This window comes from Lagenorhynchus albirostris, chromosome 4 (assembly GCF_949774975.1).
Source record: "Lagenorhynchus albirostris chromosome 4, mLagAlb1.1, whole genome shotgun sequence".
NCBI lineage: Eukaryota > Metazoa > Chordata > Mammalia > Artiodactyla > Delphinidae > Lagenorhynchus > Lagenorhynchus albirostris.
Window position 1 is genome coordinate 43,734,691 of NC_083098.1, and position 26,003 is coordinate 43,760,693.

Genomic DNA, 26,003 nt, shown 5'->3' on the forward strand with positions numbered 1-26,003 from the left:
GAGAGTGTTTTGCATGGTAGAGGCTTGAGCAATCTTGTATGCAAGAGAGAAAATGTCAATGGAGAGAGAGAAGTCAGAGGACTTAAGATAAAAGAGAATAAATGACTGAACAACTTCTGTATGGAAGCTGGAGGGGATGGCACGATTAGCTTCAGAAAAGAGGATAGAATATTTTGTCTAGAGAAACAGGAGAAAAAAATAGAGAACAAATGTAACATATGTGAAGGTGGGTGAATGTGAAGTTGGATAAGTTTTCACCTGATTGTGTTTTCTCTGTAAAATTGGAGAGGAGGTCTTGTGCTGAGAGTTAAGGATGAAATTATGGGATAGGGAGCTTGTGAAAAGCAGGTAAGCTTGGAATGGTTATCCTGGATAGCGAGAGACCAGCTGATTAGAAACATACTACAGAATTTTCAGGCAATATTAAGGGCCAACTGGACACCATTAACTTACAGTGACACAGAGCTACACAGTTTTATGGTTTATTCCCACATCCCAATCCATTTTAAGTAGTGGGGATTGTGGCCTTGACCAGATTGAGGTTATGGCAGGCAGATGCAGCAGAAGGGAGCAAAGAATCGAGACACAAAGAAGTGCCTCAAATGCTGGATTATGGCCCACATGGAAATGGGGACAGGAGGAGGCTGATAGATGGGCAAGAATGGAACAGCCAATAAATTTCAAGTCTAGTTAAGGATTAGAAACGAAGATGTTAATAGTACAAATAAGAAAGCTAGAAGAATAGGAAACTGTGCTTCGAGAGTGGACATAGAGCTTCAAGATTTCAGAGGTGCATCAGCTCTGGTGGGGTCTGTTGCTTATGGTGAGTGTCTGCAGCAAAGAGGAGGTGCTGATTGATTGGTGTTTCCACATGCATGTGGGAATCCCTAATTATTATGATAAAACTTAGAGCAAAGAGGAGAACTTTAAACCAAATACAAAATTAGATAACCGAAGTGGACAAAAATATGGAGAAGATGGGAGTGATATAGCCACACATATTTTTACAAGTATTTAGAGAAACAAAGATTTGGTGTCGCCAAGTGGAGTTGAAGCTACAAATGCTGACTTTCAGCCTAACTCCCAAGAAGACTCCAAGAGGTATGATATCATCAGAGTCACATTTTCACAAAGACATTGAAATCAAGGGACCGTTCTGTGATGAGGAGAGTGGAAGGGTTGACAAGGGTAAGAGGACTGGTTAAGAGAAAAGAAAAGAAGACCAGCTTGGACATAAGCATATGGAAGAAAAAAGTGTAACTGAGAGGTCTGTCTGCATTTTGGGAGGCGGGCAGAGATGATGAGGAGTTTGTCTAACTTTCTACCATGTTCTCTTCTTCATTCCTGGTGAACTTAATAGCACCTGATATATATGTGCAGAATGTGAGACCTAAGCTCCAAGAAAGCAGGAACTTGTAGTATTCTGTTTGCTGCTGTATCCAAAGCACTCCATAGCACACGGTCAGTGTGCCACAAGTATTTGTGGGAGAGAGGAATAAATGATTCCTGGGAGGTGGACAATATAAAAGAATAATTAAGACCCTGAGCTCTCAAATCAGAGAGCCCTGAGTTAGGATCCCAGCTGGGCCATCTTGGGTAAGTTGTTTACTTTCTTTAGGTTTCAACTTCCTCATCTATAAATTATAAGTTATATTAGTAACTATGCTTCAGAGTTTCCAGAAGCACCTGGCACCTAGTTAGCACTCAATAAATGGCAACTATTGCCACCACTATTGCTTTTAACTGCTTTATTTCGTGGGAAGAAATACAGTGTGACAATAGTTTGAAGCTAGAGCTCTGATTAAAAATTAGGTTTCTAAGCAGAATATTGGTAAGAAATCCTAGAAGGGGTGTGCCAGGTTCAAGATTAGTTAAACTGTTAGAAAGAGAGAATGCCTTCCTTGTGCTTTAATAACCACTACAAAATTTCTACTCAGTTACTCTGAACAAGTGCTTTTGGGGATACCAACTTCCTGGGTAAAACTTGGATCCTCTGGGCATAATGACAAGGATGCTTTTTTAATTCAGTGAATAGTGCAGTTATTTCTCCTGTTTCAAATCTACACTTACCTTTGAAGGAGGGTGTGACTGTGGTTTCTAGTTAGTCTGTGCCTTTCCTGGATTTTCTTTGATTTTGTAAACTCTTGTGTTCCAGTGATAATCACTGTCTAAAGTATTCACTTTTCCCAGAAATCCTGAGTCATGAATAAGAAATCTTTACACAAAATAATTTAAGTCATTTAATTCATAGGAATATTATACTGTATCAAATGGGCATGTGGAGAATTTGGCTGTGATCTCTATCAGCAAACCCATTTATCTTAAGCAAGTCTGACATTTTATTCTTTTCCTGGGTTCGCCTTGAGATCTTGTACCTTAGTTGCATCTTGGCTTTCTTGACTCTATACTTGGCTCTAATTCATTCTCTATCAGCCCTGGAAACATCTTTGCTGGGGATAAGTAACTCCTTCCTTCTCCAAAACTCACTCTAATAACCTTAGAATGCACCTGACTCATGGGGAAGCTATGAAAATCACTTCCAACCCTTTTACACTGATTCTGGTGCAGCCTACCATTTCCTCATGCTGGGATCCTTTTGCTTTCTTGCTTTAAAAATCCACAGACTGCAAAATAGCCCTTACCCATCTAAGCAACTTTCCATGCAAGTCATCAAAATTCACCCTGATTTCCCCAAATAGTGGAGGTAATTTGATTCCTTTCAATGTTGAAACCACTTTGGTGTCACTAGATCTCTCACTCCCCTTCCAACCCATCAGTGAACTTAGGAGCCTTCTCAAGATTTTGATCCAATGCTAAGGATGGAGTCCAACCTTCCTGTGACACTTCCTTGATTTACGGTTGTGGTGTTTTTCAAATAATGTAAGTATTGGGCATGAATATTTTAAAATGAAACTTGAGATTTTTTTTTCAACAGAGCCAAAGCCATGAATCGCTCATGTCTGCTCTTCTGTCTAGTTTGTGCTGCTGGATACAAAGCCCTCCTAAAAGCCCTGACAGTTCAGGGGTCTTGAAATGATGAGGTGACTCTGTTGCTATGGTGATTCTGTAGCTGGCTAAGGGGTCACAGGTTGGTTTACCCAGCAGGAGTTTTTGCAAAAATAACTTTGATGAGAGTAAAATAAAAATCCTATTTTTGTCTCCCTTGGAGGCTGTAGTAAAGATGAATCAATAAATATATTTTCCTTAATTAACCCTGAAGAGAAAATGGGAGAGAAGTACAGAAGGTCTTTGGTAAAAGAAGTTGCTGGAACTCTACTGAAGCAAGTGCTGATATTGTTTTTAAGGTCAAAGACTAGAAGACTGTAGTTTAACTTGACTTGTTTCTCCTGTGATATGTGCTGAGAACAGAGGTTCAGGGAAGTTGAACCCCCTTTAAACAGAGATTGAATTATGTGGTCATGAATTTCTGTAGGACTAATTAGCTTTAATCCAATGAGAAATAACTTGATAGAGTAAGCATATAATGCCCAGAACAACCAGAGGACCTGACAATTTTTTCATGCTATGTTGTGGCTCTAAAGAGCATTACAATATTAAGCAGAATGAGACAAACATTTTACTTATTTTCTTTCTGCTGCTCAATTTGTTACTTAGCATGCTGACAGTTTTAAGTGCAAAATAATCTGTGAGGGAATTAGAATCTAAACCAGGCTTATATAACTGTGTTTGTAACTGCTAAACTTATTTGGAGATAGATGCAATCTAGCCTGAAGGATTCTTAAAAAATGTGTTTTACTGATTAAAAGATAAACTCATACACACACATACATATGTTCATAAATTGATCATTAGATAAGTATTAGTATGTAGTTATTAGGTTGTTGTGTATGAGCAAATAAATGGAGAAATTTATGGCACTGAAGTAGCCTCAATGGAAGCATAATATCTTATGTATATTACCTCTTCAAAACTGTCTGATGAATGAAGGAAAAGATGAATGAAAAAGCATACTCCTCTTAGGGTATTGGGGCACCGTTTTACCTGAAAACCTCATGTGAATTTGTATTTTACCATGCATTCATATCTGTCTTAGACTTATAAGTGTAACATCTCGTAATAACTTTTAAAGAGGAACAAAAATAGTGAAATCTTTGAGTAAGATGGATTTTCCAGAAAGATGTGTTCAGTCTTTATCCTACACTTTCGTGTGCCACTGGGCACCTTGTAGTGTTGCCCAATTTAATGCTTGTTGCTCTAATTCAATTGTTGTAGAAACACTAGGGTACCTTTTTGAAAATGCCATTGCCTGGGCCTCACTGAAGTCTAGTTAAATCTGAATCTCTGGGAAAGATTTTTCTACTCTCCCCAGATGAATCTAGTGTGTACCCAGGGACAAGAGCCACCTCTCTACCTAAAGACTTAGCCAGTTTGCGAAACATGGATGAGGTTATATTAGATATCATCTACCTGTCTCCACGTCACACCTCTCTTTGAAATTGTTTCCTTCATCCCTGGAACCTTAGGACAGCTGTAACTACAATGGGGAACTGATTGTAGGGAAGTGAAAACCTGGTCCTCATGGAAACCCAGGCCTTGTGTGTAGCCCCCTTTAGATCCTGACGAACAGTATCCAAGCTACTGATTCAACAGCAAATAAACAGAGCTACTAGTTCTTAACGCTTGGGTCACTGATTTTTCTTTTTTGAAGTAACTTCCTATATCTTAAGAAAATTTTAATTTGACAAAATCCAAATTGTTGATTCCTGGAAATCTTTAATAATTATAATTTTATCAGTTTTAAAACCCCACAAAACTCTCCTACAATATTTTCAGTATTTGCTGAAGGATAACATCCCCCTTGCCTTAATCATGTGCCAGATTACTCGTAAACCTGGACCATATGCCACTGCAATTTGCTGATGGGCCCAAGCTGCTTTGGCAGATAAAAAAATCCAAGGGGATTAGAATGGCTCAGTCCTCACTGTGAATAGAGCAACGACAGTAGGCCAGCTCCATGCTCTCCTGTCTTTCCTTCTCTGTCCATTACCTATAGTCTCTGCCCTTAGGTCATTAGTAACTCAAAACCCAAGGGTCACATCTGTGCCTGCAAAAATGTATTTCACCCTAATAAGGTCTTTCTTTAGACACTTAGACAGAAACCAAGTTTCAGATAAACACAGAGCATGCAAGGGATGAAATAGAGATCGTTATGTGCAAAAGTAGGAAATATTTCCCCAATTTTGGCTTTAGGATGATCCTGGGGGGAAAAACACTCTAAAATTGATGAGGGACATAAATTGCATCTTTCTCCTTTACTTGGCTCCTGTGTCCTGTCTAGCACAGTTAATGATGTTATTCTCTGCCATCAACGTTTGAATGACTACAAGTTTTTCTATTTATAATAAAATGGACCTCTATGACCCTTGACTTGAAATCAGAATCAGGTAGTTGATTAAATTATTAAAATTTAAAATGACCTTTGGGAAAATTTAATTTTCTGAAAGACACTTTCCCACACTTCCATTTTTCCTTTCTATTGCAAGTGAAATTTGCCCCAAATAAGGAGGTCATTGTGATTTATCTCTTGTATTTTGAGATCCGTTTTCTTGATAGCAGCCACTTGTTTTAAACATCTGACATGGTGTCTCTAAAGATAAAGCAATAAAGTATATTGATTTGAAGTATACTAGTTATTCATACAACTAAGAGCGCTTTATACAAATATAAAACAGTAGGAAAATGCTAGTTATTCAGATATCTGTGTTACTATTAAATAATTTGCATACTGAACAGTCATGTATGGATTTTAGAGGGTAGGATACTTAAAGTTTAGAGTTGGAAGCACTGTAGAACTCATCCAAACCAACGCAGGAATGATCTGCATTTTGTTCTACTCAATTCAAGAGTCTTCTCTAAATATCCCTGAAAAATATTATTTGAATACTCCTAATGATGAAGAATGCAAGAGAATCATTCTTTTTATTGAATTTGAATCTTACACCCTATAGCTATTATTTATAGTTCTGCCTTTTAGAGCTCAGCAGAATAATTTTAATTTTGTTTTTCTCCATGACCACCCTTCACATACTTGTCTGAGAGACACAACTCTATCCTCAGGAATGTGACAGTCACAATGGCAAACTTTGTAAAAGCATTTGCCTTTCACTAGCAATCCTACTTCCTATATACAGGGAACAATGTTCCAACAGCATTATCCAATATTATAATCAGCCAATACCAATATATGTGTTCAAAATGAATCACACACATATTGACTGAGTGTCTTTTCTTGGCAGTCAGAAAGGGATCATGCTCTCCTGGGAATCCTCCTTACTTTCTTTTTTTGTGTAACGTTAAAGTACAGCTTAATTAGAAGATCATGAATCATACTAAAAAGCAACTCAGATCCCCTTCATATTCCCTGTGGTGGGGAGTTCTTTCTTAATCACATGTAAATTTATTAATAAATTAATTCATGAACTTCTTACATTGTCTCTTAATCAAGTTTCTTTTAGTTGACAGTGACACAAACATAACTCCAACTCCCATTAGAAGCAAAGGGATTATTACTAAACATTATTGTTATTATTGCACAAGCAAGATTCAGGTAAAAGATTGCAGGTTTCTAGCAATGTAACCAAGACTTCCTTTCTCTTGATCTCTTGACATGTGGGGGAAAATGCACTGTTTTTCTTTACTCTCACGTGACCATCACACTAAAAACATTTCTGACACCACATGTGTAGGTTTATTTCCTCAATGATCAATTCTCCAACACCAGCTGGGTGTCTTACAATTCAGCTCAGTTCTGACACTACTTACCTGGAATTAGCGTCAGATCACACAAGTTAAGGGTTCAGTGCCATAAGACTGTCCCCACTTCAGGTGCCAATCACAAGCCCCAGGTTGTCTGACTAACCAGCTATCAAACAGCCTTTCCACAACCATCTCCTTGGGTTGGATAATTTGCTACAAAACTCACAGAACTCAAGAAGTCACTTACTTACAGTTACAGGCTTACTATATAATAAAGGATATGATCAAAAGGATAAAGATGAACAGCCAGATGAAGAGATACAGAGGGTGAGGGCCAGAAGGGCCCCAAGCACAGAAACTTCTATCCCCACGGAGCTGGGATGCACTGCCCTCCTGGAACGTGGATGTGTTCACCAATCATACTTTAGAAAATTCTACAGAGGCTTTACCATGTACACATGATTAATTATTAACTGATTTTCCAGCCCCCTCCTTCTCTGGAGAATGGGGGGATGGGGCTGAAATTTCCAAACTTCTAATTATGGCTTGGTCTTTCTGGTGACCATCCTGCATCCAGAAGCCCACCAAGAGTCACCTCATTAAAACAAGAGATGCTCTTATGACTCAGGAAATTACAGGGGTTTTAGGAGTTCTGTGTGAGAAACCAAGGTCAAAGACCATATATTAGCAGGAACAAGAGGCAGAGACCAAAATATGTATCTTCACACAGAGGGAGAGCGTGAAGATGGCACCTGCCTTCCAAAGTCTCTGTACAGTGAGCATTTAGATGTGTGTTTAATCAGAAGCCTGCCCCTTGGGCTGCAGCTGTGAAGATAAGCTAATAGACCTCTTTCACAGGAAGACTGGGTGTTTCAGTCGGCTTCTTCTGCACTTGGCTCGGGGGTGTAGCTGTGGTGAGTCCTCACTAGCCATTTAAGAACTGGTTCTCAGTTCACTATAGCCTTGTGGGTCTTGTGGACACAAGCCCCGTGGACTTTCAAAGCTAGATGTTTTGGGTGTCATCTCTCAGGTGCCTGGTCTTAAAAGTTTAGCTGCCATATTTGAGGTTGAAACCATTCGCTCCTCAGGAGAAGTTTGGGGTTGTAAGTTACTACCTGATTGTGTGGGTTGCTGTGCTGGGGGTGAGGTTTATGATGAGATAGTGTCTCAGCCTCTCCTACCCATTTTGATGTGGGTTTTTCTTGTTCATCCAATGTGTGGGAGTTGTTTAGCTAGTTTTGGGGTTTCTCTCTTAGGTGGCTGTAGAGTTGGTATGTCCATGGGAGGAGGTGAGTTCAGGATCCTTATACATTGCCCTCTTGAACCTGATCCTCTCTGGTTGTCACATATCTATGTGCAGGCTGGTCCCTGGATCCCCAGCATGTCCAACTTGGGCTGTAATCCAGTTTGTATGGGTTGGAGGGATTTCAGGTTTCTCACTCTTCCAGATTATCGCTTGATCTGTTATTGTCCCATTTTCTCCAGCTGTAGCACAGGCTATAGCATAGAGAGGGAAGCAAAGTGTCTAGAAGAGAACTATAGATTCCCCATTGTTTTCCACTTGTTTTTGTAGGTCTCATTTCTGTCCTACTCCAGATAGGTATTCTCCATGTGGCAGGTGACATGTTTACATAGCCTTGAATTCATAACATCCTAATTCAGTGGGCCTTATAGGAATGAAAAAGTTCTTATAAGCTTCTGCATCAAAAATTCTAGGGTTGCTGGGGCTACATATATACAGCTGAACTGGTGACCATGACCACTGGATTGACATCATGATTGGTCAGGCCAGAGTCACATGCCCCACTTTATACCCAGGTTCCTGTACCTGCATTCTTACCTGGTCTCTCCATCTCCTTTCTATATTGATATGGAAGGCAAGGTGGTGTGGTTTAATGTGAAAACCATGACCTTAGGACTTGAAATTCCTAGTGATTTTTGGTATTTTGAAAGCTGAAAAATATTTTTTTAAATTACTATGATTTTACTCTACTGAACTCCATTCATGAAATAGCCTAAAAAAGTGAATACAGGGCTTCCCTGGTGGCGCAGTGGTTGAGAGTCCACCTGCCGATGTAGGGAACACGGGTTCGTGCCCCGGTCCGGGAAGATCCCACATGCCGCGGAGTGGCTGGGCCCGTGAGCCATGGCCGCTGAGCCTGCGCATCCGGAGCCTGTGCTCCACAACGGGAGAGGCCACAACAGTGAGAGGCCCGCGAAACGCGGAAAAAAAAAAAAAGTGAATACATTTCTGAAAATAGTTTTTTTTTTGTTCTAAGATTAATTATATCATCAAACCCACACAAAACATCTGCCATGAAGAAAAGATATAAGGTGGATTTCTTTACAGTGATTAGAAAACAAAACAACCGAATTTATAATTAGGGCTCTGAGTTATGAGAAATGTCTTTAAGCTATTAACTTAAAAGGATTTCAAAGTCCCATTTTGTCCAATGAAAGCTTAGCAATACCAAACTGTATAAAGATGTATTTATTTAGTTTTGATGGTTAAATAACCATTAAAAACTCTTAAAATCTTCAAACATCTTAAGCAATTCTTATAAACAGAGTACAAGATGTGGGAAGTGTGAAATCAAAAATGTTTTCACTCATTAGAGATGACCTTATATAGTTTCACCACTTATGAGTTATCAGGACATCTGTAACTTGTGAAAATGATTTTCCTATCTTATTCCCAAATATTATATATTTTCCTTTATTTTTGAAAACATGTATATATGCAAACACACATATTGAGGGATATATTTTTCACATTTACTTAGTTATACCAAGTTGTCAAAATAGGAGTTAAAAAATCCATTTGTTAAGACATCCCAACAAAGACATAACTAAACATACCACCAAAATTATGCATGGCCTGGCTCCTTCACAGAAAAGGTCACCTTTACCGAGGCAAACTGGTGCATTGGAAGTTAGAGAAACATCAGTAAAGGCAAGTACATTTTTCACATGTGTACTGAAGGTACAGGAAAGTGAGCATAAATTTTAAAAAGTTTTAAAAAGAGAAAAATGGGGAATGGAAGATCAATGAGCTGGATGAAAGCGTTAAGCAGATAAAGAAATGGAAATCTGTTTCAAATCTGTTTCCACACAATCACTTCAAGAAGAAGAGAGAGGCAGTGTTTTAAACAGACAGATTGGAAAATTCAGGCTGACTTTTGGGTATAATTATGCCAGTTGGCATCTGTATTGGGTGCATCACATGCACTGCCTCACACCTTCTTGGGCCACTTTTTACTCCAGCCATTGCTGCAGCAACCAGTGGTGTGCAGCCCTAACAGGACAGGACTTGGCCTCAGCTTCACAGCCATATCTGCGTCTCCATGGAGTAGGGTGAGGCAGAAATGATGCCCACTGATGCCACCTGCTATGGGGAGAAGTAGAACATGAGAGCAGAAAAGGGTGTCAGTGTATGGAGCGGGGCGGGTTGCAATTTTTAGTAAGGTGGTCAGTGAAGGCCACACTGGGAAGGTAATATCACAACAAAGACCTGAAGGGAGTGAGAGAGTGAGACACTCTGGGACAAGGGCCCTGTGGACACAGGAAACAGAGTGCAGCAGCTCTGAGGCCGCAGCATGGCTGGAAGGTTCACAAGGAACCCAGGAAACCAGTATTCCTGGAACAGAGTGAGCCATAGAGGCAGAGAAGCAGGATCTGAGGGAGGAGGTGATGGTGCCAGGATATCAAGAGCCTCATAGGCCTCTCTAAAGATGACGTCTTGGACTCTGATGGGATGGGAACTCAATGGACGGTTTTGAGAGAGGAACCAACATGTCATGACTGGTGTTGAGATTAGACTGGAGAGCATGGGTCCAAGTGTGGAAGCAGAGATATCTGTTAGGAAACTATTGCAATCATTTGGTAGAGAGATCATAGCAGCTTTGCAAAAGTTGGGAGCAATAAATGCAGGAAGGTGAGGTGAGATTCTGGATTATTTAGAAGGTAGAACTTGTAGAATTTGATAACAGGAAGATGCGAAACCTGAGGAGAGGAGTGAAAAATAATTTCAAGGTTTTAATTGAGATACAGGAGGAAGAAATTGCTATTAACTGAAACTGGGAAGACTCTGACTTGGTTGTTGTGTTTGGGATTAAGTTTTGGATACAATAAGATTGAGATACCAATTAGACATCAGAATGGAAATATAAATTAAGCAGTATGCTTAATTTGTTATGTGTATGTGTCTGGAATTCAGAAGAGTGCCTGGGATGAGTTGTAAATTGGGGAGTCATCATCATCTAGATGATATTTAAAGTCACAAAATTGGATAAATCACTGAGGTAGTGTGTGCAGGGAGAAAAGAGGTATGTGGACTGAGCTGTGGGTCACTCCAATGTGTAGAGGTTGGTGAGCTAAGGAGAAGCCTGCAAAGGACCAGAGAAGGAGTGGACATTGAGGTAGAGGGTAGCAAACAACTTCTAAAGGGAAGACCAGAATGAAATTATGGCTGAAGGGGATCTGTGAGGGCAAGAGAAGGATTCTTTGGTTAATTTTGGAGAGATAATAGCACGCGTAGAAGCTATTGGTAGACAGGGAAAACTGGTGATGCAAAAGAAAGAAACAATTGTGGAGCTATGGCCTCGAGTAAGCAAGAGGTCATGTGACTTCATATACAAAGGACCTTTAATAGGAACACAGGTTGTACAAAATGACAGGATAACAGGAAGCAAGCTAGGAAGGATACGTGGGCACAGATGCCGAGAGGAGGTTAGATGTGGTGATTCAACCTTTCAAGCTTTTGAGAGTTGTTTTTTCATGGTTGCTATTTCCCTGTTAAACAGGAAGCAAGGTCAACGGATGAAGTGATGATTGGGAGGAGGTGTTGGGTGCATGAGGACAGAGGAGGTTTGAAATGGTCCTCTGGAAGTGTGGGAGAGCTAATGGATTAGGGAAACATACATTGTCGCTGAGCTACATTAGGGACCTGTTTGACAGTGGGGCACATGCATTTAAAGTTGTGTGCTTTTCTCAGCCATGTTCAGCTGTGGGGAGGAGCAGAGCCATCAGAGTCGAATTTAACCAAGATTGGGGTCTTGCCAGTTTAATACGGTAAAATGAGAGAGAGCAGGGGACTGAGCGTGTACACAAGGAAGGAATTTCACAATAGCAATGGTTATATACTGCATCTTCATCTTTTCTTTCGAGTAAATTCCCTCATCTGACTTTAGCCTTTCTACTAAGGGTATCACCTCTTATTCACCCAACTTTGGAATCCCAGAATCATTGTTGTGTCTTCTTTCCTCTCACTCTCCAAATATACCTAATCACCAAGCAGCAGCTGTCACATCATTCCCACCCTCACCAGGGTCACTGTCACAGAAGGCAAGTGTAGGAGCTGCTGATGCATGGAACAGAGAGAACAGGGTGAGGGGGACACAGCAGTCTAGTGTCAGAAGATGGAGGGTCTAGAAATCTGAGTTAAAGGATACTACGCTTAATTAAATTCTCCATCCCAGGAGAACCAGGAAGAAGTTGCATGGTTCTTTCTGACCTAACCTTAGAAATCTGAAATAAAGAGTAATCTGTTTTTGTAAATGACTTTCATTGGAATGCAGCCACATCCACTTCTTTACATGTTGTCAATGGCTGTTTTGGCACTTCAACAGCAGTGTTGAATGATTGCAGCAGAAACTGCATGGCCTGCAAAGCCTAAATAGTTACTATCTGGCCCTTTATGAGGAAAAGTTTGTTAACCTCTAATCTGAAACACAAAGGAGTGTCCTAAGTGGAAGCTTTCAAACTGATCAGCCTTGACCTTTGTTGTATACTGACCCTCATAACATGTAATGGAAACCTACAGTATTGATAGAGCAATATCTACCCAAAGATCAAATTCCTCAGTGATATTAAAGGGCCATCACTACCCCTCACTTCCTATCTCCAGAGATGTTCCCTAAGACAAGACAAAACACACGTACTGCACCCAGATTTAAACATTAATTTTGGGATGTTTGCCAGACCAGATGTTTAGAAAAGCTAAATACCATTGATTTATTTCTTACCCTTTATGAGGCAACATTAGAGACAATGGACCTTATCAGAACAAATGAGAATAAACAACAGAATGCAGATCAGAGGAGAATTAGGAAGAAATTCTATTGGATTTTATGAGGCTATAATTAATTTTGTATGTAGAAAATCGCTAATTATTAGCAAACTGTAACCTGCACCAACGGAATTTTATCTCATAGCAACTGTGCAAGGATGGACTTTTCTGTTTCATGACTGTCACTCTTCCTTGTACAGTACTGTGAGCATAATTTCCAGTACCCTGAGAATGCTCTCCTGCAAAGGCAATTAATCACCCATCAAATGCCTTTGGAGCACTTAGTACACAGTAGAGGCTGGGAAAACAGAGATTAATAAGCCCTGATTGCCACCAACAATATTGCAGTACAGTGGCGATTCGCACCCAGAACTGCAACTATTGTTCTTAAGTTGTTTTGAATCATAGACCCTTATGAGATTGTGATCAAACATACAAATCCTATTTTTAGAAAAAAAAAATGTGCCAAGGCACATATAAACATAATTTTACATACAATTTCAACAGATGTTTTATTTACTGAAGGTAATTTATGAAAGTCCATATGGGAGTTTACCCCGTTTTTAGAGTCCTTGAGGTATGTAGCATGGGCACAACTGAAGAAGTGAGCTGGGGTGTGTGTGTGTGTTTGTGTGTATGTGCAAGTGCCTTATTTTCTTCAGGAGATTAAGATGGGAAAATATAATATTTTCTAGGTGGGAGGAATGGTTTATGCAAAAGTAATGAGACATGATACAGCAGGGGAATCCAGAAAGTCAAGGCAGTTTGGTCTGACACATTCCTAGGTTTTGTATATTGTATGGAGAGACTTGTCACTTTTCCTGAAGAACTGTATGTCCCTCAGGGGGACATACACTATGAGACATACTGTTTGTCACATAACACTTAAGGACACATATTTGTTTGCCTTTGGCTGGTTGTTTATTGCTGATTTTCTTGATTTTTTTTTTTGCTTTCTTTTTTAAAAAAATTAAAGTATCAATTTATGCTACAAAACAAGGATCTTTATACATACTATATCATAGAATTTAATCAAACTTCATAGCAATCTCGCTAGGTAAATTTTATATCACCTCTAAGAAAACTGAGATCCAGAGAGGTAACTAATGTGATCAAACCCACACAGCTAAACATGGCAGAGCTGGTAACAGGACACCATTTTTTTCTGACCCTAGGTTCTATTCTCTTTCCTTTGGGCTTAAGACACTGCTCCAAGTAAATTTTGTATTGTAGGATAACTGATCATTTCTGGCTAATATAGAATACTCCCTTAGAGTAAGTCAGGATATTAATGAAAACCATACTTTTAATTTAGTATTTTACATAGCAATTTAGTTTGGGCCAAGAATTTTAGAGGGAATAGGACTTATTTCTAGTTTTCTGTGATCCTTCAGTCTTACCTACCCTGACTCTGGTTTTTATTTTGGTAAAGAGGAAGCTGGAGGAAGGCTTATAGCTGGGATTGAACTGAACAAGTAGGACAGACTGGTGAAAGCTTGGAAGGGCTAACACCTGGATTACAAAGCCCTGGGAATTCCTCCAAAACACAAATGCCAAGCAGTAGACAAAATGACTCAACATCATAAAGAGAATTACACGTTAAGAAGTTTCTAATACATGTTTTTAGCCTTCTTCAGGGGTAGCGAAAATTTATAATGACAAAACCACAAAGCAGAGAGGGCAATGATGGCCGAAGGACAGGAGAAAGTCTATATATTCATTCACACACAGAGTCCTCTCCCATGTCCAAATGTGGCTTGAATCCTGTTAGCTCTGTTTTTCGACATAATAGATTATTTCTACAAGGTCTTTACAAAATTTAAACACAGTTAACAAATGAACTCATATTGACATTTACATGCCAATTAAAGACTACAGGTTCTGAGGTGATAGAATAAGAAGGAAGTGACAGCACCCAAGTCCATCTTGGCTGTGATAAGATTCAGGGAGACCAGACTTAAGAGTGGTACTCTGACATCATATGAGGGCAGTTTTAGGATGTCTAAAATCCAACAGAAAAACAAAAGTGATTGAAGATGTCAAAGGGAGGAGGCTTCAGTAGATTCATCTGTCTTGCTTCATAAGTTATGCTGAGGGCCTGCTCTGAATACAGTACGAGAAGATCCATCGCTTGGTGAAATAATTTATAATGAGACATTGGATCACAGTCATAAGAAAGGGAAAGAAAATGTCAAAGGCACCTCCCAGTGTTGCATAAGTGACAGGGAAGCAGATCTGGAACAGAAAGTGTTGAGCACTGTTTGTCCCCAGTTGAAGAACAACCTCTAACCCCATTAACCCAGAGCCAGTCAGGTCACAGCTCTGTTTATGTGAAAGTTTCTGTGACCTTTCCGGCAGCATTTCCCCTCAGCTGGATCCCAAGCACAGTCCCATTTCACAGCCTTGCATCATCTCCTTGGAACCAGGCCAGGTGGAGAGGGAACAGCTGGGAAGGGATGATTGTAAAAAGCCCCTACGATTCTACAGAGGGTCCAGAAATCCCCTTCACTAAGTGAACTTAAGGAGCCCGAGGGCACTTTCATCAAACACAATGGCAGTGTGAGGAGAGACACAAAATGCAAGTTGATTGGTGTGACCACAGTGCAGGGCAAAAGACATTTGTAATGAAGCTAAAAGTTTTATATATTTCTTAGCATTTGGTAATATGACCACAGACATGTTCACTAAAGCCTAGGAACAGATGCTCTTGATTCAACAGTAGGGCATAAAGTCCCACAGCAAATACATAAAGTCCCACTGTATTTTCATAATTGAAATATACAGTTTAAAGACACTTTCAATTGTTCAATGTCACTGCACACATTATGACTCATTTAAAAAAGAATCTCAGTTTCTAAAGTGACTCTTCAGTGGGTTTTCAGTAGATCCATAACATGAACTGAAATTATTTTGAGTATCAGTTGGTATCATTTAATCTTATCTCATCGCTCTAAATTGAAAGCCACTGTTACTCAAGCATATCTTGGAGAGATATGATGCCATTTTCCCCCTCTAATTTGGTTATTTGAATACATTTCATTGCTGTTTCATGATTTACAAGCTGGGTATTACTGTGGAACTTTTAATTCTCTCTGAGCCTGTGTAATTGCAGCTACAAGATGGAGATGCCATCAGAATCTACCTGATACAGTTGTTTGAGAATTAAGTGGGATAATATATGTAGTGCTTAGCAAAATGTTGGGACATAGAAAGTGCTCCGTAAGTGCTGGCAATAATAATCTTTATCATCGCCATCATTATTCATCTAAATTCAGGTTAGTCAGAGGATACATTAATTTTAAAATGATAAATTTTACATTTGAAGATAGCTTATAACTTCTGATTATTAACTTAATGCAATTAACAATACTGTCTAATTTGAAAATGTACACAAATTTCAGCATCCTCCAAATCTGCTTGGTAAGGGAGTCATATGTACAGAGGGAGAGGTGCTTTTTTTAATTATTTAAAATTTTTTAAATACCCAGGTTTAATTTTCAGGCATGATAATGTTTCATATTTGGGACCAATCTAAAAATCTCAATGATTAAAATTTGTTGATAATCATATTTGCATTAAACATTTAATCTAATCTTTAAATCTAATATGCCAACATAGAGTCTTTGATGTTTTAAAATTTGTTTATTCAAAGAAAACATGGAAACATTTGTATACCAAAGTGGAATGCTTTAAAAAATGTGCCACTCAGAGGAAGTTGGGAACAATGTTTGACCTCAAACCCATCTTGTTGGCTCTATTTTAGGGCAGCAGATTCTCAAGCCTTATTGAGAAATGTTCAGAGATGAGTAGAAAGTGTTTTGAAATCAGAAAAAGAAGATGTGTGTCAGTGCTTATCTGCCACAGCAAGGAGACCTCCTTTGTTTAAAGGCCAGCCAAGTATCGTTTTTGGATCTTCATGTACGCATCCCAGTGACATAAATGGGAGTGTCAGGTTGAAATCCTTCCAGACTTGGAGACCTCATATTCTGGACTTTTTAGACCTTGATATGAGAATAGTTTCCAGGCTTAGAATCAGATGTAATGAGAATGAAATAGTTTTCTAAAAGCTTCAAATCTAATTTAATCAGGGTAAGTCCTGACATAAACTTTCCTAGGCCCCTGTGTAGAAATATAATGCCTCAAAGTGGTTCACACTTTCATGTTTCAGAAACTTTTCATTCTGGCTTACCATGGCCTTGGCTTCCCTAATAGTAATTTTTCTTAGACATTCTCTGAAGGCAGATTCTAAGACAAAGGTTTCTGTATAGGTAGTTAATTCATGTATGGATGTAAAACGAGAAGCAAGTGATTGCAGAAAGCAAGAAGAAATGGTGGAGGGTTGAACAGGAAGAAGGAAAAGCCAATGCAGGGACTGAGTTGGCCACACTCAGTTCTGTGGTTCCTTCTGAAGAGCTTTCTCGTATGTGTTTCAGAATTGATCAACTGGGTATCAAAAGGAATATCTATCCTTAGCTTCTGCCCCTCATTTGTCAAGGGAAACTTCACTGATCCTCCCTTGCAGTTTTGAATGATGTATAAGTATTTAAAGACTTCCCATGCAGGTGCATCAAACCCAAAACCAAACATAAAGCAAAAAACCCAGACAGGAATTGAGAGATATTAACACAGGCCTGAGTCAAGTGCTGTCAGGTTGCACCTGTGGGAAGCTGGTTGAAGCCTTTGAAGAACTGGTCACCACCGTAGTTCTGGAGTAAGATGTAGAGAGGATTTGAGGTAGAGCCCAAGAGGTATCTGCTACTCTTCATCCCTTCCACCCCTCGGTTTCTTTCATTCCCTTTACAGTGTCCCTTTCAAGGTAGTGGCCAAACTTGCAAGGACTTAAGAAAAGAGGGTTAGTTGAATGAGCTGTAGCCCTCACTGCTGTAACTAATCCTAAAGCCATAATCAGTATCTCCTCTCCTCCACGGTCCATTCTGAATTTCCCTTAAATGTGGCAAGACAGTCTAGTTGTGTGCCCGGTGGAGTAACCCTAGACCTTTATCCTCAGGGTTCAGAACAAAAAACATATTTTGGAGGTCTACGTGCCATCCTCACAAGATGCCGTATCTGACTGGTGCCTTTGCCAGGCAGTCCTATTCTATTCTATCGTTATCTATTCTACTCAGGCAAAGTGCTTCTGAGTGATGAGGTGCATAATAAGTCTCATGCATTCTGTGAATAGGTACCCATTCTTATGTCTCTTTTGCTGTAAAACTGGTCTGTAAAGAATTCTTCTTTTCAAGGTGAAGCAGACAGAAGAGGGCAAGTATATGATAAATGCACATGCAGCTTTCTTTGTAATCTAAATAATGATTTTGGGAGGGATGAAACCCACAAGGGTAACAAGATTCCTTTTGCGAATCATTCTGTGAATTCAAACTGCTATGCAAATGTTATGATGGTTAATAGTTATCACAGGATAGGGATTTTTGGTAAGAGAGCCATCCACACTGGTGAGGAGCTGTTTTTTTGGTTACAGAAAGAGCTAGGCTGATGCCCCGAAGTATGTGGAAATCCCTTGATGTTTGCTACCGATTCCTCCCCTTTCTTCTTCCTGTAGAACAGCTGTTCTTAGCTTCCTTAGCTGTTCTTAGCTGTTCCTTAGCTTCAGGAACCTCAAGTAGTCTAGGTAATTTAGAAAAAGAAAATGCAGTTTGAAATTCTGCATTTGCAAAGTCCAAGAATAATTTATAGTCATGGGTTCAAAAACCAAATTTTTATTGCCTTCTCACCAGCTTCAAAGTGTTTTGTACCAGAAAAAAAATTGCAATAGTGCAATATGGTACATTTTTCAACTTTGAATAAAGACTGCTTGAATTTAGACAGAGCACAAGACACAGAGAGAGAGAGAGAGGCCTCGGGGCAGGCACCTCACAGCAAGTCTAGGAGGCAAATGAAGTGGGTCTGTGCTGCCGCTGGAGCTCAGACAGTGAGCACTGTAGTTACTCACCAAGAATCCAAAGAACCAACTGGGCTACAAGGGCCATGAAGTAGCTGGAGTAAAGTGAGAACCTGTGTTTAAAGACAGTAGCTTCAGGAGGCTGAAAGCAGGTGTATTAGCTCGCCCTTTCTGTCCGATCCTCGTGGAGTTTATTGTAAGGGTGTCTTGGAGTTTGAGCAGTTCTCCATGGTGAAAAGAGTCTCCCTGGACCCTACATATGACACTTTCTACACTCAATTTATTACAGGGTGTGGACACATTCCCCTGCAGAATGAGATGATGAAATCTGAATGTTTCAATGACATCACTGAAAGTGAAAATGAGGAAAATATGGCATTAGAGCTAGAAGAGAAAACATGCCACCCAGCCCCCAGACCAAAGAGAAGTTTCTTCTGGAGACTCCTCAGAAGACGGGGCTACCTCATCAGTGGCCCTAGGGAGGAGGAAGGACCGCTCCCAGCGCTGCACCCGCTCTCTTCTCAGAACCAGATCTCGATGCCAAGGGGCACGTGCTCAGTGTTTTGTCCTATCTGAGTTGTAATAGGGCACATCTTAAAATGTAAAAAACAAGAACCAGTCTGTTAGCGTGAGGCAATGCTGTATGTGATACCATGTCGATAGGCAGGGATTAGGTAAATCCTCTAACAGTCGTGCTGGAGGAGGCTCTGTAGCTATAAAAGGAAAACCCAGGTGTCAAGTCTGGTAAAGACTGTACAAGGTGGAAGAGGCCCAAAGTAAGGACGTTGGCATCAGATGGTTGGCTAGTCTCCTCAGGGGTGGCTGCTTCTGGTGGAGGGCACTCCGTAGTGGCAGTAGCTAGACCATTCTTGATGAAAGAAAACTCATGCTAGGTAGTCCGTGTATAGCCTCTGTCCCTAACACGATGGCCACATCATTCACAACTCACTGCATCAACCACACTGGGCTGAGTAAATAAGGTGATTGACACTAGCAGGATGGATCATCTTGTCCAGTTGGTTGTTGAGTGCATCTTTTGTGATGAATGCACGTCAGGGGGCGTTCATGCGAGACATAAGTATTTGCATACTCTATGGCCACTTCCAGAGTTCCATCTACCTGCTTCTTCGCCAGACTTCCTTGCTTCTGATCATTGATTGTTTTTCCTTCAGGCACAGGCGTCAGTGTGTATTCATAACTCAAACCACTATCCCCACCACACATGGTAAACACTAAACTGTACTGCTCGCAATTTTGAACACAGACAATCTCATTCACCTCAGTCTTTTGAGGACACCTCTGTGGAAGGCTGCAGTGTGGCCGCAGTACATTTCCTGCTAGTCCTGATGTATTACATCTTCCCATCCATGGACCAGACCTGAGCTTTTCCTCCTCTGTCAGTTGATCATAATTGTTTCAGGTTGGGTCTCCCAGGATGTACACTCTGTTAAAGGCATTTAACATGCAGGAGGTTTATTAGAGGACAGTATCTGTGGAAGGAGAAGGGGTGAGGCACAACTGGGCAGAGAAGGGAGCTGTGATGCAGTTATCTCTGGAGTGCCTCCGCCAGCCCTGCAGAGAAGACTGAAGACCAGGAGACTCCTGAGAGCTGTCCTGAGCTGGGACAAGAGAACCAGATATTTATATGCCTCTGCCAGTGGTCACTGAATGTCGGCTGCTGAAGGAGGGGAGTGATCTTAGGAAAGGAAGCTTTATCCAGCTAAGGCAATCCCCAAAAGGGCTGACAGCTGAGAGCTGGACATTACAGTGTGTGGGATAATGAGTCCTTTGTTCCTGAAGGGAGATCTGGGTGGTGAATCTCAGCATACACCAGAGCAGTCAACATCTAGAAGGTATGATCTGAGTGAAAGGCATTGGTACAGCAGAGATGATTTTCAGGGGAGTCTCTTCATGTAATTTGCTTGTTCTTTCTGAACCTGCTCAAGTCTGAAACCAAATAAAACTTTGTTCCCTTTCATACACAGGATTGTTGCTGTGCCCACTGGACTTTATGGCCTGGCTGATTTTATAATACCCAGCTCACGATGGGCAGCTCTGGCCCCATAGTCATCTGGTATTGCAGGTACGGCTCCAGATCTGAATACTCATATTTTGAATTTATGGGAGACAAGCAAGCTAGATTACCATCTAGAAATGTATCACACTCGTGAAGGAAACATGTAGCTCTGCTTTCAATCTCTGTGGTTTATTGATGACTCTAGCAATTCCATGGAGAATTAGGGTGTTAGAACACTAGGGTACAAATCAAAGTTGAAAGTTAACATACGGTGGAACAAAAAAGAACATACATGATATAAGGTAGGAATCCTTACAAGGTATCTTCAGCTTGCTCTTTTGGAAAGCAATACCTGAAAGTCACAGTTGAAGTTTCTTTGTTTATAATGTTTTCTTCTCAGAATGTAGTTTCATAGAACGCTTAGATTACTACAGATCTTAGCATCTTAACATCCAGAGATCTTAACATCTTCTAGTTAGTGCCTTTGTCTATAATTAAACGCCTATGTTTAAAAAATCAATCCTCTGGAAGATATACCAATCTTTTAATAATCTATTTTAATACTTGATACCTGTAAGTGAATACTTCTAATATCTATACCTGACCAATAGATGTAGATATTAGGAGAATTTATGTATAAATTATTTATAAAGGTATATAATAAGTAAAGTATATAAATACATACATATATACCTCCAATATATTATATACTCCTGGTATATAAATAGGAAAACTTGAGAGAAAATTAACCTAAATTTCATGGCCTATGCATATCTCAAATCTGCAGTATTATATGGTGATTTTAAGAGCAATTATTTGAACTTTGCCCCATCAAGATTTGGAGTCTAAAGTTCCCTCCCTTTGAACCTGGGCCAGCTTTAGTGACTCTCTTATAATTAATAGAGTTTAGTAGATGTGAGCTCTCTAACTTCAAGGCCAGTCAGAAAAGACCATGAAGCTGGCTACCTGGCTCTCTTGGAAAGCTCACTCTGAGAGAAGTCAGAAACCATGTAGTAAGTCTGATTATACTGATACCACAATGCTACAAGAGTAGACACTCTGGTCAACAGCTAAGCCTCCAGCCTGTAATTAACTCCAAGTGTAGCATTTGAGAGCCGTCTTTGACAGTCTACCCATTCAGACTTTCGTCTGACTGTGTCCCAACCAACATCTGAGTGCAGCCATATCAGAGACCCTTAGGGCGAATGGCCCAGCCAAGCATTCCTCAAATTTAAATCTGTAACATGAGAAGCAAAGTGAAATGTTTGTTTCTATAGTTTTGGGGTTATTTGTTAGACAGCAATAATAACCGATCAGTATGTGCCAAGTGCTCTGCTCTGCGCTCAATCAACTCCTTTAAATCTTGACACTGATGCAGAGTAAGTGTTATTTCATTTTAGAGATGAGGTGTTGAAAGTGGTCATTGAGAAGATGTGACTGCCGGTTGACCCCCGAGCTGCACCTGGGCAATCAGACGTTCCCCATCCCCTCCCCTGTCCTCAGAATGTATGTTCTGCCCATCATTCCCACAGCGGGAGCCAGTTTCAAGGATGGACCCTTGAGAGAGCAATGTGTTTGTTAAGACCATCTGGACAGTATGTGACTGAACCCTATTAAGACCTCTATATGTTTTTAAGATTCTGGCAGGTGGGTGTGGAAATTTCCTCTTCTTGTGGCCGTGCAAGACAAGTCTTCATGTAAGTTCCCTTGCTTCTTAAACCTACCACCTACCAATATAGAGTGGTCTGCCTCTTTCTTCAGTCTCTCCTTGCCCTCCATGGATGGGGGCCAGTTTCAAATTTCATCTGGGAAACTCCGGGGGTCACAAACCAAGATGATGAAAGTGAGTTTCAAAGAGGTTAACACTCTCCTAATGGCATGCAGCTAAGAAGAGGCAGAGTTGAAACTCAAACCCAAGTCTTGCTAACTATAACCTGAAAACTAGGATCTAAAGAATCTTATATCTGTAGAGTAAGGTCCACTCCTTAAGCAGGCAACATATCTGATATTGATTGAATTAGAAGTAACCATATTTAAATAAAATAATTAAAACACTTTCTAGAGTTCAGCATGTGCAGGCTGGAAATGAAAACTTTGGATGAGAGGGCCCTAGTGAAAAACAAATTTAACTATTACCATATGAACACTGTTGCCTGAATAGTGATGATGCCAAATGGCTGAGCAAAAGGTATTGGAAATAATCTGTAACAATTTTTGTAAAGATGTTTTGGCATAAAAATGAAGAGCAATTTTATTTTGAAATACTGAGAAGCATGAGTGAAAATATAATTAGTACCTGTAAAAAGTGAATAATTCCAGCGCTTTCCTTTAAATGACTTTTGATTAAATTCTAGTTCTTCCATATGCCATTACCAACTTAACCTAACATAAAAAAGGAGAAATCAGTTGTGTTTTTTTGCCTTTCATCTCCTTTATACATCTACTGTCAAAACAAAAATATCAAACTTAAACTACCGTATCATATGCCAAGACTGATTGAGGGACTATAATTATCCTTGTTCACACATTAAATGTATTTTTTATTTGTTCTGATTATGTATGTGGTTTGTAGTGTATTTATACCAAATAAAAGCTCTTTTCCATTTCTATATTCTACTTCACTTATGTAGTCTTTTACATATTAACTCTGAACACTGGCAAAGAAACTTTTTATCAGTAATTACCCCTTTACCTCTCTGATTGCTCTTTTATCTCCTTCTGAGGCTTTTTACATTATCCCTGTATGATATTTAACATTTGGGGAATAGGTTGGATGTTTAGGGTACATTTATTAGGATTTGGTTTGTTTGCTCCATGGTTCTTGAGTATTCATACGTGTAAGAATCACCTGGGGAGTGCATGATTAAAACTGTGGATTCCTGGGCCATATTGCCAGAGATTCTGATCTGAAGGGTGCAGGGTGGGGCTTAGAGATTTATATTTGTAAGGAGGATTTTAGGACTTTCTCTTGCAGATTGTCTGAGTATCATATTTGGATAAACTGTCTTAACTATAATGCCAGTAATTTCAGTAACTGCTATCAGATTGCATGATGCCATCTACTATAAGTTGCTAAGTGTGTAGACCTCATCCATATAAAGGTATAAAGTTTCTTAAAAATAAAAATCTTTAAAAAAACCTTTCATACTTTAAAAACATTCCTCAGAATAAATAAACGCTGAAAGTAAAACCAAATATATTTATTATAGCTATTTGAATTATTAATTAAAATACAATTTTAGCAAAATTTACAGTATGCAATAACCTTAGCACAGAATGTATGTTTTATAATACTGATCATAATTATATATTATTATATGTTTTATTACATAAAATAGATTATAGATAATATATATATTATATGTCATAATTATCTAGAAAACATAACAGTTATAATTATACATTAATTAAAATAATCATTGTTTAATGATTATTGTTTTATTGTTTAATTCATGACAGTTTGCAAATAATAAAAGGTAGTCAAGGTTTAAGCAGTTACGTAGTGCTCTCAAGCTTGTTGCTTATTTATTCACGTGCTTGTTATTGTTTTGAAATATCAGAGGTTGCTATAAAACCTATGAATGCTCTTAACGACTTAATTGCTCTTAGAATAGGGCTCCGGACGCGCTCCGGACGCGCAGGCTCAGCGGCCATGGCTCACGGGCGCAGCTGCTCCGTGGCATGTGGGATCTTCCCGGCTCGGGGCACGAACCCGTTTCCCCTGCATCGGCAGGCGGACTCTTAACCACTGAGCCACCAGGGAAGCCCTAGCATTGATTTTTTACCTGTATACTCTTGTCTTTCAGATTATTTACCTCCAGTGTTTCTACCTAAAATTTCTCCTCATAATCTACAAACTTGTCATATCTTATCTTAAAATGATCATCAAGTGAAATTAAAAATGGAAAGGGCAAAGCCAGTAAAATTTCCCTCACCGCAATTCATTTTTGTATTAATTCAGCAACAAACCTATTAAGTAATCTCCATTATCAGATAGTCCCTCAGTACTCAGAATATAAAATAACACAAAGCAACTGCTCACTAAGATGTTTAATATAATAGGTCTCTGTACTTCAAAATCTGTTTTCCTGAAGTAATCATTTCTCTTCTATATCCCTTCTTTGCTATTAAATTAGTTAATGTAATATATTAAGAGAAGGAGCTTTGAAGTCTGCATTTGTAAGGACTCGATTCAAATCCTCTCTCATTAATGAACTGTGATGTGGAATAAGAATAATTTCTTTATCTATAAAATAAGGACAATAATATTTAATTCACAGAGGTTTTATTTTCAAAGTATTTCAAAGTTTTCAAAAATAAAATAAGGCAATGTGGAGGGCTCTACCTCCAGTATGACAGTGTGGAGAGCTCCGCAAACCTGCTTCCCAGTGAAACCAATAAAAAATGTTAAAAAAAAAAAAAAAAAAAAAAACCAGCCATTTAAAGCCTCTGGAAATGGATCTAAGGGCATACAGTAAATGCAAAAGTATTCATTCAAGAAAATCTACTAAAACTTGGTAAGAGCAGCAAGAGTCAATGATATTTGAACCAAGATCCACTCCCTTCTTTTCTCTCGAATCTTAGCAAGATAGAAATTCCACTCCAGACTTATATAACCAAGAACGCAAGACTCCCTCTCAATCTAGCTCCAAGTCAGAGGGTTATTTTCCTAGGAGGGGCAGGACAACAGCATTTCCCACCCTGCTCCCGGTTGTCTCTTGCTGAACCTAAGTTCTGAGCAAGTGTGACTGACAGGTGGGAGCTCCTTTCTTCTACTCAGTCCCCACTCATGGGACAGAGACTACCTCGGGTACAGCACCACTGAGAATACAGAAGCCTGTCCTTTTCCTTGCATGTAAGGTGGAGGTTCCACGATGAGAGAGGCAAGCTGAGAAAACCTGAGGCTACAGTTTGCACTCAGCACTCGGCTCCAAAGCTGTATGTCTTACCATTGTCCTCACACCTAGCACCAGAACCCTGGCTAATATATTTTGCCTGAAAGGAGAATCAGGCTCTATGTTAGAAAGCTCTGAATCTTTTCCCAAAAGAATGACTTCATTTGCAACAGAGTGTGGAAAAATTTGAACCTTGGGGAGTTCTCAAAACCAGTAGGGGTTGTGGGAACAAACATTTGATAAGAGATTGGTAGATTCATTGGGAATATATGCAGAAGTGTTGGCTAGCTCTTTGCCAGGGAGAGCCAGGGAAAGAGACAGTTTGGAAGAGCACTCCTTGGGTCAGAGCAAATCTCAAACACTGATCTTAGGAGCTGCCCCTTCAAAGCAGCCTAAATTTCACTGGAT

General features: G+C 39.7%; 1 long non-coding RNA gene across 2 annotated transcripts in view; it reads left to right on the top strand.

Annotated features, from left to right (window-relative positions):
- LOC132519270 (uncharacterized) overlaps positions 1-23,260 on the top strand; it is a 48,053-nt gene extending 24,793 nt beyond the window's left edge. The window contains exons 1-3 of one of the 2 annotated variants that reach the window (XR_009540134.1): positions 2,776-2,880; positions 20,669-20,766; positions 22,101-23,260. This is a non-coding gene — a long non-coding RNA (uncharacterized LOC132519270). Of the gene's footprint in view, positions 1-2,775; positions 2,881-20,668; positions 20,767-22,100 lie in introns of those variants that run through there. The other variant, XR_009540133.1, reaches the window with a different exon arrangement.
- Positions 23,261-26,003: the final 2,743 nt, after the last annotated feature.